Below are 17,650 nucleotides of genomic sequence, written 5' to 3'. Positions count from 1 at the left end.
TATTCTTTATTTGATGAGATATCATTCTTATACAGTTATGCAAGGAGAGAAATCTAGAATGATCTGTGTGATAATGGATTAGAGTTGCAGATATCAGTAAGAACTTGTTCTTACTTTATATAGATACAGTTAATTACATGTACACATACTTATGGATATGTGTCTATATAGAAGTTAGTGTACACACATATATTTCTTTGCTCTCTCTTCTGAGAGGGCCTAGAAGAAATGACAATTCCCGGTAGCAGTTAGTGCAGCACAATAGCACCCAGGTCTTCATTTATAATACCATTTTCCAATAAAATGACCCAAAGATTCTTGTAGAAATGACTGATTCTTGGACAGGAGAAGGAAATAAACAAGATGAACCTAGAGCATCATGTGGTGTCAGAAAGTAAGATAATACCCTTCCCTGATGCCAAAAGTTTCCCACATGATGGGAGTATGTCAGATTGGAACAGCAATCAACTGAAAGAGCTCTCAATGGCCAAAGCTGGAATACTTTGATAAGAAAATAAAGTAATAGTGAAGTTTAATCCAGGGTATAATAAAAATATTCATGAGTCCATACTGAAGTAAATAAATGATTAAGTAACATAATAAAAGAGAAGAGACAGATCTCCCATCTGGAAGAGTTCCAAATAATTTATGCAGATACTCTTCCTTTAAGGAGGAAGAGCTTAACACCCCATCCCTTAAGTATGGGCTGGACACTTTTGCTCCCTTCCACAGAATGTATTCTGTGTATGTGTGAAAAGGGAGAAAATAACTAAACTGACTAAATGTAATGTGATATCTTAGAAGAGATTCTAAATAGAAAAAAAGCACATCAAACAAAAGTTAAGAAAATCTGTATTAACATAAACTTACAATTAATAATAAGGTATCAATATTGGTTCATTAATTGTAATAAATATACTAATATAAGATCTTAAAAGGTGAAACTCAGTGTGGTGTTTATGATATCTCTCAGTATCATCTTCTCAGTTTTTCTTTGTATATAAAACTTCTAAAAATTAAGGTTTATTTTAAAAATAACATATGGAGGGCAGTTATGTATCCAGGATGGCAGCATAATCCCAGTATAGCTGCTCTCTCATGCATGAATACTCTGGACAAAAGGCGACAAAAAAATCTTACCGAGAACTCTGAAAAGTAAGCAAAAGCAGGCAGAGTTTGGAGGAGAGTCAAAAGTTGGAGATGTGACTGTAAGACTTAGTTCCTCATTTGTTTTATTCCCTCATGGCTTTGCCCTGAAGGCAGAACCCAATTGTGAAGCAAAACAATGCTAGTGATGGGCCAGGTGACTATAATACCATTAGAAACCTCCTTTCTGGCCAAGGAGAAAAGAGAAAGTGATCCTTTGGGACTGGAAAATGACAGGAGTGTCCCTGAGCAGACAGAGTTAAGTATCTTCTAATTTTTTTTAAACATTTTTTATTGATATATAATCATTTTACAATGTTGTGTCAAATTCCAGTGTTCAGCACAATTTTTCAGTCATTCATGGACATTACACACTCATTGTCACATTTTTTTTTCTGTGAGTTATCATAACATTTTGTGTATATTTCCCTGTGCTATACAGTGTAATCTTGTTTATCTATTCTACAATTTTGAAATAGTATCTTCTAATTCTGTGTATGAATTTCCACAAATCTCAAGATAATCCCTGATCTTTGAATGTCTGAGAAGAGAGACTTAAATTAGCATAGTACAAGCTTAGATAATTTAAATAAACTACAGCATACCACACAATTCTCAGGCTGATCCCTGAGAGACAAATGTATGGGACACACTTAAAGTAGCACAGCAAAGGTTTTGAGAAATGCCCTGAGATCTGAACAACTACCTAGTGAAAATGAGACAGAACTTGTAGTTTGAAGCTAACAGGGTTTATTGTCAGCTAAAATTATAACATCATGTTCCAGAAGATCATAATGGGAAATTGAGTCTACACAAAAGAATATTCACGATGTTCAGGATGTAACCCAAAACTATGCCACTAACATCCACAATCATGTGACCAATTCTCATAGGAAAAAGCAATCAATAGGTACATTAGCTAAGATACTTAGATGTTGGAATTATAAGACAAAGAGTGTATATAATTCTGTGAGGTGTTAGCTAGTGCTATGGTAATAATCATTTTGAAATAAATAAGTATTAAATGAACACATTGTACATTTTAGCTGACATAATGTTATATGTCAATTTTATCTCAAAGGTAGAGAAAATAAATTAAGAAAATAAAATCTTTAAAAAAAAAGGCTGTGTAGCAGCTATTATAATTATGTAATATGAAGTCAAGGAAAATATACCTGAAATGAATGGAAAGAGAGTCCCTGGAGCATCAGAAAAAAATTAGAATGAATAAAATTCCAATGTTAGAACTGAAAATTATAAACTTGAAATAGAAATCCACTGTATAGGCTCAGTACAAAAATGGAGACTACTGGCAAAACAAAATTTACAGCATTGTCTGCTGGGGTTCTTGATGAATGTAGGTATAATATACATGACAACTATAACATAAAGAGTAATGGGGTTGAATGTAAAGAAACTGAACCTACATGATTAAAGGGAAAAGCAATACTCACACGGTACCTTCAGTCTCAGTCAATTAAAGAAAAGGTACAATATTAACTTTAAGTAAATTGTGAATAATTAGGTATGTAAATCTAATCCCTAGATTAATCACTGGGTAATGGTACAAAGTGATATACTCCAAGTGCCAACAGATAAAATTGAAATGGAATACTAAAAGTTATTCAAATAATTCAAATGAAAGCAGGAAAAGTAGAAGAGGAATAAAGATCAGAGGAGGGGGATAATAACCAAATAATAAAAGTAGTAGACCTAAATCCAATCATACCAATAATTACAATAAATGTTAATGGTGTAAAAATGCTAATGGCCTGAACAGGCCATTTAAAATATAGTGATGGAAAGAATAAAATAGAAAAATTTTACTGTATGGTACCCACAAAAGATAATTTTAAATATAAAGACATAGATAAGTGGAAAATAGATGAAAATCATATGCCATGTTTATTAGTTGTTTATTGTTGTATAGCAAATCTTCCTCAAATTTAGCAGCTTAAAACAACAGGATTTTACAATCTCATAGTTTCTGTGAGTCAAGACTTAATTACTGGATTAGTTGTTTCTAACTCAAGATCTTTATGAGGTTACAGTCAAAATATCCAAGGCTCCAATTATCTGGAAGCTTAACTGAGGCTGGAGAATCTCCTTGCCAGATGACTTTTGGTAGAAAGCTCAAGTTCTTCATTGGCTATTGGCCAGAGTCTTCAGTTCCTAGCTACTTGGATCTTCTGTAATCCTTGCTTGAGTATGCTAACAATAAGGCACATGGTTTTCCCTAGAGTAAGAAATCAAAAAGAAAGAAACATGGAAAACTCAATATATACTTATGTCTAAGTCTTAGAAATCACACTGTCATTTTTCACATATTAACCTCATTATAAGCAAGTGACTGACTCCAACCCTATCTAAACAGGAAGAAAATTAAGCCCCACTCTTAAAGGAGTGATTATTCAAGTTTGTGGACATATATTTACCACACCATGCATACAGTAAACATAAAAAAATGAAGTAGCTACTTTAATATAAAGCTAGTAGCACACTCCTTCTCTCTTGCTTTACAAAGATCAAAACCTCACTCTGAAAGCAAGTTAGGGGATGTATCATATGCACCTCCCATAATTCCTATTGCTCACCTTTTATCCATTCTCTTTTATGTGTTCCTTCCTCTTTTCTACAGAAGTAAATATGTCCCTTTCAGCTAGGAAACTTTGAGCTTATTTAGGAGTTTTAGGCTTCTACTGAGTGTTAATTTTCTACTAGCTTCACAGATGAAAATAACTGAGTTTTGAGGAATTCTGGGGGTAAAAACAGATGGCATCATTCTTCTAGCTGTTGAGTTAGGAATAAAATGGTGATATAGTTTCATTTGGAGAGGTATTTATCTCACCCTTAGGTGAACCTTTAAAAAGGCTTTAGTTGACTAACAGAAGGACACAGTGCAAAGATACTCTAAAATCATGAACTGTTAGAAATGTGTTCATTGAAATCATATCACGATCCCCAATTTAGCAGTCCACCCCTGTGCAATCTAAAGTGAAACCTGTAGGTTAGTACTCCCCATCCACTCATACAGAGCCATCAATCAGACCCTGATTCAGGACAGAAATTTAGGGGGTAAACAAACCTAAATGATGGTGACAATCTATCTTGCTTACTTGCCAACTACCTACACAATCAAGGATCACCAAATATTTGAGAATAAATGTGAAAGAGAATAGCCAAAACAATGATGATAATGACAGTTGGCACTTATCGAAGAGCTTGCTATGTACCACACACTATAAGTACCTTTTTTTTCTGTTACACATAGCTGAGGAACAGAGAGATGATGAAAAATGCTTAATTTTATTCATTGTGTAAATAATAGAGTTGGTATTTAAACCCAGGTGGTGGTGTTGGAGTACAGTTATTTTCACTCAAAAAGAGAATAACAGATCCAGAGGAAATATAACTAATTCAGTTTTAAATTTTAGTATTCTCAAAAGGAATTACCACAAGTAATTAGAAAATAACAAGTATTATACCACTTGTAACAAAAATTATGAAAAATTCTGCTTCCAGTAATGACAAAGTAAGGGTCTACCAGAGGTTGCCCCCATTGTTTCTATCCTGGGAGCAATTAAAAATATAACTACCGGAGGGAATTAGAGAGTGAATAGAAGCAGGCATACTACTCATCAATACAAGCTTGATGGAAGGGAGGAGAGGAATTGGTCAAATTGAAGTTCCTTGTTTTTACAGCTTTAGCCTGAGATTAAATGTAATTCATGCAGCACAGCAGTAGAAGTTGAAATGCTGGTAGGAAAAGCAAAATCTCTCTGAGGGAGAACTTGAAGCCAGGTTACACCAGCCAATGAAGAGACTGTGGAGGTTGTAGAATGGAAAGAGCCAGATAACTGAGTCCAAAATTCTTTCCAACATATTTTTGACTAAATCTAGAACTACACATGCTCAGAATATACTCAGAAGGGTTCAGCTAAAAGTTTAAACATATATCTAAACTGGTATAAATAGATGCTTCAGAATTTCCTAGTCAACCCCAGACAATGTAATTCCTCATGAAAACAAGAGAAAAATACTCATCTAAGAAAAAAATAACAAGATCCAGAATATCTGCAATTTACCAACAATAATATCCAAGGTAAAAGTGTCACTATATGCAGATGACATGATTCTATATATAGAAAACCCTAAAAGATTCACACAAAAACTACTAGAGCTGATTGAAGAATTCAGCAAGGTAACAGTTTACAAGATTAATGTACAAAAATTAGTTGCATTTCTTTACACTAATGATGAATCAACAGGAAAAGAAGGTAGAGAAAAAATCCCCTTTAAAATAGCACCCAAAGTAAAAAAATACCTAGGAATAAATCTAACCAAGGAGGTGAAAGACTAATATACAGAGAACTATAAAACACTGATTAAGGAAATTAAAGAAGATTTTAAAAAAATGGAAAGCTATCCCATGCTCCTGGATTGGAAGAATCAATATTGTTAAATGGTCACACTGCCTAAGGCAATCTACAGATTTAATGCAATCCCTATCCAATTACCCAGGACATGTTTCACAGAACTAGAACAAATCATAAGAAAATTTATATGCAACCATCAAAGACCTAGAATTGCCAAAGCATCACTGAAGAGAAAGAAAGAGGCTGGAGGAATAACTCTCCCAGACTTCAGACAATGCTACAGAGCTACAGTCATCCAAACAGCATGGTATTGGTACAAAAACAGACATATGGACCAATGGAACAGAATAGAGAGCCCAGAAATGAACCCACAAACTTTTGGTCAACTCATCTTCGACAAAAGAGGCAAGAATATACAATGGAGTAAAGACAGTCTCTTCAGCAAATGGTGTTGGGAAAACTGGACAGCAGCATGGAAAGCAATGAAGCTAGAGCACTCCCTTACACCATACACAAAAATCAACTCAAAATGGATCAAAGACTTAAACATAAGACAAGATACAACAAACCTCCTAGAAGAAAATGTAGGCAAAATATTATCTGACATACATCTCAAAAATGTGCTCCTAGGGCAGTCTACCCAAGCAATAGAAATAAAAGCAAGAATAAACAAATAGGACCTAATGAAACTTACAAGCTTCTGCACAGCAAAGGAAACCAGAAGTAAAACAAGAAGACAACCTACGGAATGGGAGAAAATTTTTGTAAATGAAACTGACAAAGGCTTGATCTCCAGAATATATAAGCAGCTCGTATGACTCAATAAGAAAAAAATAAACAACCCAATCCAAAAATGGGCAGAAGACCTAAACAAGCAATTCTCCAAGGAAGACATACAAATGATCAATAGGCACATGAAAAAATGCTCAATATCACTAATTATCAGAGAAATGCAAATCAAAACTACAATGAGGTATCACCTCACACCAGTCAGAATGGCCATCATTCAAAAGTGCACAAATGACAAATACTGGAGGGGCTGTGGAGAAAAGGGAACCCTCCTACACTGCTGGTGGGAATGCAGTTTGGTGCAGCGACTATGGAAAACAAGATGGGATTCCTCAGAAGACTAGGAATAGACTTACCATATGACCCAGGAATCCCACTCCTGGGCATATATCCAGAAGGAACTGTACTTCAAAAAGACACCTGCACCCCAATGTTCATAGCAGCACTATTTACAACAGCCAAGATATGGAAACAGCCTAAATGTCCATCAACAGATGACTAGATAAGGAAGTGGTGGTATATTTATACAATGGAATACTGTTCAGCCATAAAAACCGACAACATAACGTCATCTGCAGCAACATGGATGTCCCTGGAGAATGTCATTCAAAGTGAAGTAAGCCAGAAAGAGAAAGAAAAATGCCATATGAGATCTCTCATATGTGGAATCTAAAAAAAAAAAAAAAAGAACATAAATATAAAACAGAAGGTATAGACTGAGTTCAAAGTTTGTAGATACTGACAAGCATATGTAGAATAAATTAACAAGATTATGCGGTATAGCACAGGGAAATATATATAAGATCTTGTGGTAGCTCACAGTGAAAAAAAGTGACAATGAATATATATATGTTCATGTATAACTGAAAAATTGTAGTGCACACTGGAATTTGGCACAACATTGTAAAATGACTATAACTGAATAAAAAATGTTAAAAAATTACTTGAATTAAGAAAAATCAAGAAAATATGTACTTACAAGAGAAAAGGAAATCAGCAGGCTCTGTTCTCAAGGTAAACTGGATATAAAACTGCCAGAGAAGAATTTTAAAGAACATATTAATACTATCATCAATGAAATAAAATAAAATACATTGTTAAGGAATAAAATTCAAACCCAGGCAGTATTGTTCCAGAGTGGTCACTTTTACTTAAAAATAGAATATAGATGTAGATATATCAAGAGAATAATAGAAGCTATAAAAAAGAACCAAACAGGAGTTCTAGAAATGAAAACTATCATGTGGGAAGTAAAATGACTGGCAGATGGTGGGCACAGCAAAATAGACACATTAAAGGAAGAAATAAGTGAAGCTGAAGCTAGACTAAAATAAATTATCCAATGTAAAGAACAAAGAGATAAATGATTAAAAAAATGCAGAGCCTCAGAGAATGATGGGAAAGTATCAGATTGTCCAATAGACATGTAATTGGAAATGGAGAAAGAGAAGAGAGAACAGGACAGAAAAAATTTTGAAGAGATAATGGCCAAAAATTTCTAAAATTGGCGATTTATAGATACAAGGCACTTTAAAACAAGTAGCAAAATAGAGACAAACTACTCTGAGGCACATTGTAGATAGACTATTAAAAGCTGAGGAAAAGAAGAAAGCTAGAAAACAACAAGAAAAAATGACATATTACATACAGGAAAAATTACAGAATTAATTGTGGATCTCTCATCAGAGACTGAGGCCAGACGAGGGGAATAACATCTTTAAAATAATGGATGAGGGGGAACTACCTATGTAGAATCACTTACTCAGGAAAAAAAAAAAACCTTCAAAAATGAAGGAAAAATAAAAGATTTTTCAGGGAAATGAAAACTAATAAAATTCATGGCCAGAAGACTGGCACTGGAACAATTGCTTAAGTTATTTACAAAGTATTGGGATGCTCAGAAATGAGTAAAGACTATTGGAAATTGGATAAATCCAGAGGCTATGCTTCCTCTCTGATTTTTACCTTAAGAGCATTTAAATCATAACTATGTAAAGCTAAAATTATAACATGCTCTTATGGGGTTTATAATATTTATGACAGTTGTATAATGCATATGACAAAATATAAAGGAGGGTAATGGGCTATTTATCTAATTTATGAAAAATTTATGTTACATGAAAACACACATAATTAAATGTAAGTGGGCTGAAAATTCAGAATATATATTGGGATTCATAAATCACTAACTAAAATATAAACAAATAAATATAATTAAAAAGCCAATAGGGAAATTGATATTGATATCAGAATATTTATAAAATCCAATAAAGACATAGAAAGATCAGAGAAATAAACATTGTAGAAATAATTTCAAAGTAAATAGTCAAATTATAGATTCAATTACTATCACACCATCATTACATTGAACATTAAAGGATTGAACATACCAATTAAAAGGCAAAGATTGACAGAATTTGAAGATTGTTTTAAAATAACAAGAGATTTCATATATTTACATAGGCTGAAAGTAAAAGGAAGAGTAAAACTACGCCATGCAATAATAATATTAGGCAAAACAGACAAAACTATAACAAGGAATAAAGGATATTTCACTATAATAAAATGGCTATTTTATCAGAAAGATCTAACAGTCATAAATGTGTTATTTGCTTAATGACATATATTTGAAATATATGAAGCAAAATTGATGGATTTAAAGGGGGAAAATAGAAAATTTCACATTCATAATTAGATATTTTCACATCTATCTCTATGTAACTGATAGAACAACTAGAAAAATATAAGTATATAGATTTGAATAACACTATCAAACACCTTGAATTAATAAATAGTACAAAACTCCATACATAACAATAACTGCATAATTCTTTTCAACTTCATAGGACCCATTCATCATGAAAAATCATAACCCTTACAGACCTCAGACAATACTACAAAGCTCAAGTAATCAAAACAGTATGGTATCGGCACCAAAACAGACCTATAGATCAACAGAACAGAATAGAGAGCCCAGAAATAAACCCGCAGACCTACAGTCAATTAATCTACAACAAAGGAGGCAAGAATATACAATGGAGAAAACAGTCTCTTCAGCAAGTGGTGTTGGGAAAGCTGGACAGCAGCATGTAAATCAATGAAGTCAGAACACTCCCTCACAACATGCACAAAAATAAACTCAATATGACTTAAAGACTTAAACATAAGATAGGACGCCATAAATCTCCTAGAAGAAAACATTCTCTGACATAAATCATAGCAATGTTCTCCTAGGTCAGTCTCCCAAGGCAAAAAAGGAAATAAAAGCAAAAACAAACAAATGGGACCTAATTAAACTTATAAGCTTTTGCACAGCAAAGGAAACTATAAACATAACAAAAAGACAAAAACCTACAGACTGGGAGAAAATATTTGCAAATGAAGCAACTGACAAAGGAGCATGAAAAAAATGCTTAACATCACTAATCATCAGAGAAATGCAAGTAGTTTTATGTTAATGTCATCTTCCTCTTCTAAAATATATTCCCTTATATCAATAAAGACATGACCATCCAAGTTCAAATGTCTGACTAAACAAAATTTACTGTTGTTTGAGAAAAAAAGAGTCATCAGCTGTAAGACCTTTTCAAAGATTCTTTGAAATCTTGAAAAAGAAAAAGCTAGCATAAATACCTTATAAGCATATATTGTGATTTTTACCCCATTGTAATTTTTCTATGTTGCTTGGAGACCTGATTCTGTCAACCGAGGTTCAAGAACTGGAACAAGATGTATAAAAGAGGCAAGGAAAGTATTGTTACATTATTGGTAGAAGTCTATCTGATAAGTCTGTAATAAGTCCATAATCATGAATGGGAGAAAGAAGAAAGATGATTTATTGAATGAATGCTGCTAGTGAAGCCACACATCTCTCATTTACAAAGTTCTATTAATTTATGCCAATTATAGTTTATTATCTAATTTAAGGGTAATCGTTCCTTATTTTCCATATGAAAGTAGTTGAATATTCTTGCATACTTTCATAATTAATTATAATCCATTTTGTACCTTTTATTAAGCAAAATTAAATATTTTACTTTCTTTTTCTCTCCTCTCTTTCCCACATGTCTCTTCTTTTCTATTTCTTCTCCTATTTTTCTCATCTCAATCACATCTCCCTCACATGTTTCTCTTTCTCCACGTCTCACACTCTTCTCTAATACAGCTCTATCCCTCAGATAGTTAGATAGATGTTGCTAAAGGTATATATACACACATATATCTAATTACACACTGTACACACATGCATTTTTACATACAGTTGACCCTTGTACAACTTGGGAGTTAGAGGCCCCAACCCCCTGTGCAGTCAAAAATCTGTGTATAACTTTTGACTACACTAAGACTTAACAACTAACAGCCTGCTGTTGATGGGCAGCCTTACTGATCACACAAATAGCTGACTCACACAGTTTGTATGTTATATGTATTTTATACTGTATTCTTACAATAAAGTAAGTTAGAGAAAGGAAAATGTCATTAAGAAAATCATAAGGAAGAGAAAGTACATTTCCAATTCTGTTCTGCATTTATTGAACCTGTAAGGTTATATTGTCTGTTCACAAGATGAATCATCTGTTAGTACATACATCAGTATTGTCTTACATGATACAGAACACTGTAGATGTTATACATATTACTAACATTAGACATCGAAAATGAAAAGATAATATTCAAAATAAATTCATATATATTTACAGATATAATGATTCATGCATTGACAACGAAGAAGCAGCAATATGATTCCTTTATGGTAGCCTAGTGTAGTCGACGCATCGCCTATACACTAATGAGTGAATCCTTATAATATTTTTATGGCATACACATTTATGGCATACAGTATTACAGTCATACTGAAAGCAAAGTTATAAAGCAGTAAGAAGACTAACACATTATTAATTTTATATTAAATATCATTCACCTTATGCCTATGTAAGGATAGACTATCCATTTCAGTATAAATCTTGCATACAATGTTCTAAATGATGAATACTTGAGTGATGATGATGACACTAAAATGTCTCACAGAGTTCTTCCCATACCATTACTAGATTTTCACATAAAGACACTCGCACACATACACAATAGATATTTATTAACTGTACAGCACGATGATTGGTTACTACTCATTAAATGGAAGTGGATCATTATAAAGATCTTCATCTTTGTCTTAGGAGGAGAAGGAGGAGGAAGAGGAGGGTTGAACTTGCTGTCTTAGGGGTGAGAGAGATGGAAGAGGTGGAGGAGGAGGAAGAGGAGGCAGGAGAGGCAGGCACACTTGGTGTAACTTTATGCAAATACATTGTAATTTCTGCCTGACTTTTTAGCTTTTTCATTTCTCTAAAAATGTTTTTTCCCACTGTTTACTTTCAGGGTTCATATTATAGAAAGGTCCATGTCATTAAAAAAAAAAGTAAAAATCAGTCTAGAACAATTGGAACCCTTATGCCAGATTGTCTAATGCTAATTTGCTTCTTCTATGTCCGCTTTCTCATTGTCTGGCACTGGTTTGGAAGTATTCATCTCTGCCTAGACATCTTCTGTTCATTCTTCTGATGTGGTGTCTATTAGCTCCTGAATTTCTCCAAGATTCGGATCTTGAAACCATTCACCCCCCACCTTTTTTGCTATCTCCACAAGCTCGCTCATGATTTCCTTGTTTGGCTCTCTCATAAATCCTGTGAATTCACGCACAACAACTGGACACCATTTTCTCTAGTACGAATTTATTGTTTCAGGTCTGATGACTTTCCTGGCTTTTTCTATACCAAAAGTGGCATCTTCAATGGTGCAATCCTTCCAGACTTTTATAATGTTCTCTCTGTCAGGGTTCTCTTCCATAGCGTTAGCTATCTTTTCAGTAGAGTAGTGTGTGTAATGAGTCTTAAAGGTCCTTATGACACCCTGATTTAGAAATTGAATTAATGACATTGGGTTTGGGGGCAAGTAGACCATTTGGATGCCTTTGATGTTGAATTCATGGATTCTTGGTGGCCAGGGGCATTGTCCAATATCAAAAGAACTTGAAAAGGCAGTCCCTTTCTGACAAGGTAGTTCCTGACTTCAGGGGCAAAGCATCAATGGATACAATTTAGAAAAAGGGTTTTCACTCAAGCCTTCTTGTTGTACAACCCAAAGACTGGAAGCTGGTGTTTATCTTTTCCCTTCAAGGCTCAGGGGTCAGCAGCTTTATGTATAAGGGCAGTCCTGATTATAAACCCAACTGCGTTTGCACAAAACAATAGAGTTAGCCTATCCCTTTCTGCCTTAAATCCTGGTGCTGGCTTCTCTTCCTTACTAATAAATGTCCTTTGTAACATTTTCCCCTAGAATAGGGCACTTTCGTCTGCATTAAAATACTGTTCAGGCAAATATCCTTTCTCCTCAGTGATTTTGTTTATGGCATCTGGGAAGTCGTCTGTTGCCTCTTGGTTGGCCGAAGCGGCTTCTCCTGTTATTTTGGCATTTTTTTAAAGCCAACCTCTCTAAAATTATCAGACCACTTTTGCTGGCATTAAATTCTTCAGCTTTGCATCCTTCATCTTCCTTTTGCTTTAAGTTGTCATGTAGTAGCTTTGCTTTTTCTCAAATCATAGGCATTCCTTTCCTTTGCAATCCTGCACCTACATAAAAGCTGCATTTTCAAGACAAGATAAAAAGATATTTCACGAAAAGTGCAAGGTTTTCATGCCTGCTGGCATAGCTGCAGCAACAGCTTCACAAATTTCCTTTTCTTTTTTTTACCCTGGTCCTTATGCTGGATTCATTTATCTTGAAATGGTGGGCAGCCACAAGGCAGACCTCAATCTGTGGTACATAGCAAGCTATTTGACTTTTTCTTGTAGTGTCATGACTTTTCTCTGTTTCTTGGGAGCATTTCTAGCATCACTAGTGGTGCTCCGTAGGTCCCATGGTGTTATTCAAGGCTTACAGCATTGCACTAAATACAATGAAAAATACGGAAGCAGAAGCAGTCACTTTTTACTGCAATTCACATTTTACTGTAGAGAGGAACTGCTCAGGCAGAGACGATGAGCATCACAAAGCATTTTAAGTGGGGACTTGTAACACTTGAGCTGACTGCAGTAGCAACAGGAGGTATTTGTGAAATGACTACAGCGGTACAGTGTGTACTACAGTTAATTTCATGCAGTTATGATTTCATACTGCATCTTTACATTTGTTTACATTTCTCTCAACTGTGAATGGCGCCATATATGATGTGTATGTGTTTATGGGTGTAAATTTTGATAAATTTGAGCTTTTAATAAAAGATCTCTGTATATTTTATGGTAGTGAATGATAAAAATAGACTAGTATCTACACAGCTTTTACGCATTTGTGACATACCTAACTTATAAAAACCTGTTTTGATATTTCTAGGCCATGTGGTTCATCTGCAAGTTTTTTGCAAATTGTCACAAATCTCCAAAACATTTTCCAATATGTTTATTGAAAAAAATTCAGGTATAAGTGGACCTGTGCAGTTCAGACCTGTGTTGTTCAAGGGTTATACTGTGAATAGTTAGATAAGATAATGTAAAAAAGGGATTAATGCTTTTCACATATATGAATTATTTTCCCTCACCTGCATTTTAAGTATCTTATTGACTGACTAAGAAAAAAAAATTAAAGACAAAACCCGCTCATGGTATCTGACATTGACACAAACATAAATATCACTTTAGGTTAAAAATTACCTTAAGTTAATTGAAATGACTCTGTTACTTCTTTATCTTCTTGAGCATTACAAAGATACTTGTTTTCTTAGTTTCTTTCATATACTACAAATGTCTGTTTCCTGGCATGAGAATTCTCCTGGTTTGTCTTCCCTGAATTTAATGGCATTTTCCCCCATTCATATGCATTGCATTTTTAAAATTCTGAGTTCTTCAGTGGGAATTGTCTTCTGTTGGAGTCTTGCCTGCCTTAGCTATGAAGGCAAGTTGTAAGTCAGTTTCATATTTGCTTCTTGGGGCCTCAATGGATTTCACTTGTTATGGACTGGTTTTAATGGTTAATTTATAGTCTTGGAGCACTCATACCTTCTGGGTAGTGGTTATTTGGATTTCGTTGTCTGTATATTGGAAAGGCCTGTGATTCTGACTTCTAATAAATTACCCTTTCCCAATCATAGCTCAGGACAATTGGCAGCTTTCCTTCTTCATCCAAGGGCCAGCTGGCTGGACTTTTCTCGTCTGCATTTCACAGGGCAGCCCTACTTAGCTCAGTGCTTTATGCGGAGTGCTCAATTCCGGGTCCCTATACCCAGGGCTAACAGCCTCTGCAGCAGTCTGTGTTTTGGTGGTGGCAGGGAAGTCAAAAATCTCAAACCTGTATTTAAAAGAATCATTGTAATCTGGTGCAGCCTTTTCCACTTTCAGTTTGGGATCAGTACTTTGGAATCAGCACTCTGGCTTTGAATTTTTTTTCTTTTTCCCCAGTGCCCAGATACATTTTTTTTTTTGTCTCTGGCCCTGCTGGTTATTAATTATATAATAATTAATTCTGCATTTCTCTGTCTTTTCAGGGTTATGATAGGGGTCATTTTCTACACCAGCTCAGTCTGCTATATTGCTTGGAACTCAAGTCTATTAATTGAGATGTTGAGCAGAGATTCTAGAGTGCCCATGAGTAGGTAGGTCAGGCAGTTTAAGGAACAATGAGAGTCTCGCTCTGGGAATTTCTTCCTTATGTTGATTTTGAAAGTCAAACTCAAGATGAGAAAGGCATTTAAGTAATACACATTCTAATTTGCTTGCTAAATCCTCAAAATAATGCTTTGATCCTTTAATTCTAAAACTTTCAGGGGATTTTTTTCCACACAAATAATATTCTACCCTGTCATAGGGAGAAAAAAAAATCTCATTCTTACTCCTTACTAATGTCCATAAAGCAGACTAATTATCCATAAATTAAATGTATAACTGCACAACATCTAGTGATTTTTTTGTCACCTGAACAACTAGATAGGCTCAATTTCTTGCCTGCCATTGCTATTTGAATATTTAGTTAGTATGATCAGAATATCCAAGTCATTGGAGAGAATGTGGAATAACCAAGTTAGTACTATAAAGAAATATATTCTACTATGAAAATTTCTCAGATATAACCAATGTATTTAATAGATACATTTATATTCTCTCTATATAGAACTATGTAGGAGATACATATCCTTTAGCAGGGCATGTATGTGTGTGTTCATGCACACTTGCCATATGTAGATAGACACACACTCGCATAATAATCCTTTTTACATGAAGGTAATAATGGTGACCATTTTGCTGTTTTTGTACAAACACATAGGCGTTCAGAGATACATATGCAAAAAAGCACCCTGGAGTTCACACATATCAACAACACAGATATAATTACATATACTTGTCTCATGCATACACAAATAGCAAAAATAACGATTGTACAGTCTCTCTAAGTCTACTTCAGCTGCTATAACAATAGACCATTGACTATGCCGCTTGAACAACAGAAACTATTTTTCTCACAGTCCTAAAGGCTGAAAAGTTCAAAATCAAGGTTCCGGCAGAGTTCAGTTTCTGGTGAGCCTCTCTCATTGGCTCGTGGAAGACCACCTTTTCACAGTGACCTCACATGGCAGAGAGAGAGAACCCTGCTGTCTCTTCCTCATCTTATGAATGGACCAGTTCTATTGGATGAGGGTTCTATCCTTATTACTACATTTAACCTCAGTTAAACCTTAGAAGCCCTATCTCCAATATAGTCACATGGCAGGGGGTTCAGTTTCTACATATAAATTGGGGAGGAGGACACAATTCAGACCATGGCACAGTTAATAACATTTAATTCTGTTTTTGCTATTAACATTATAATAGGAACATTTTAATATTTTTATATTTGAGCTGTCTCTTTTCTATAATAATGAACTCTTTGAAGCTTAGACATGGACAAGGAAAATGAACACTCATGTTCCACCCACTCAGCTTTGATAAATGTTCACATTTGGCCATAATTGCCTAAATTCTTTATTTTATTTTGTTTTATTATTTGGAAATAAAATGTTACTTATTCAGTTGAATTTTTTTATGTAATTCTCTTTGCACATCAGTCCCCGATTTCCCCTCCAGAAAGGACCAGAATCTTTACCTTGCTAATCATTCTCTGCACTATCAATATATTTTTCTAGCATAGCTATTTATAGTTACTTACATTTTATAATTTAATACCATTTTGCATTTTTAAATTTTTATTTATTTAAATTCTATTATCCATATTCAGAACTCAGTTTTTACTAACAGTATGCTTCAGGGGGTTAACTCAGTTTAATATGCCTTAAACTACTTCATAGATTTTTAGCACTTAAGAATTTTGATGTAAGGTCACATACCACAATTAGTTCATCCAGTCTCATTTTGATTAATATTTAATTGCCTTCTTTTTTTAATTATAAATAATGCTGAAATAATCTCATACATGTATTATGTGGCATAGAATATACATATGACAGAGATTATCCAGGTGATACAACTAAAGAGGAATTGTTGGATCAACCTCTTGGTTCTGGATCCTTGTTCCCCTTTGTATCTGTGTGTATCTATCTGTCTGCCTTTCTGTCTGTGTCTGTGTGTTCTAATTTTCTTTATGGAGAAACATACAAAAATACATATGTGTAGATAGAACTATTGAACTGCAATAATCTGGCCACATGTGGGAAAAAATACATAAATACAGTTCCTGCACAATGTGTGGTAAAGGCTTTTTTTCCCCATTCAAATGCCTTCAAACCTTTGTTGACCATTGATCGACTGCATATGTATGGGTTTCTTTCTGGGTTCTCTTTACAGTTCCATCAATATGTATTTATATCCTCATCCCAATAACATGCTATCTTAATTATTGTCTCTTTGTAGTAAATCTAGAAACCAGGAATATAAGTTCTCCAAATTCATTCTTTCTTTTTGAGATTGTTAGGCTGTTCTTGGTTCTTTACCTTTACATATAAATTTTAAGTAATTTCTTCAAGACGTTTTGCCACTATTTTGACTGAGCGTTCACTGAATCAACAGATCAACCTGGGCAGAACTGCCATCTTAACAATACAGAGTCACCCATTATATGATATAAAAAACAATATGGAGGTTTCTAAAGAATCAAAATAGAACCACCATATAATCCTGTAATGCAGCAATCTCCATATGATATCATCCATATATCCAAAGGAAATGAAAACAGGATCTCAAATAGTTATGTATAATCCTGTGTTCATTTCAGCATTATTCACAATAGGCAAGATATGAAAACAATCAAAATGTCCATCTAGCATGGAATATTATTCAGCCATGAGAAAGAAGGAAATTCTGCCT

This window comes from Vicugna pacos, chromosome X (assembly GCF_048564905.1).
Source record: "Vicugna pacos chromosome X, VicPac4, whole genome shotgun sequence".
In the NCBI taxonomy this organism is placed as follows: domain Eukaryota; kingdom Metazoa; phylum Chordata; class Mammalia; order Artiodactyla; family Camelidae; genus Vicugna; species Vicugna pacos.
The sequence above is the reverse complement of the archived record's forward strand: the minus strand, read 5'-3'. Positions refer to the sequence as shown.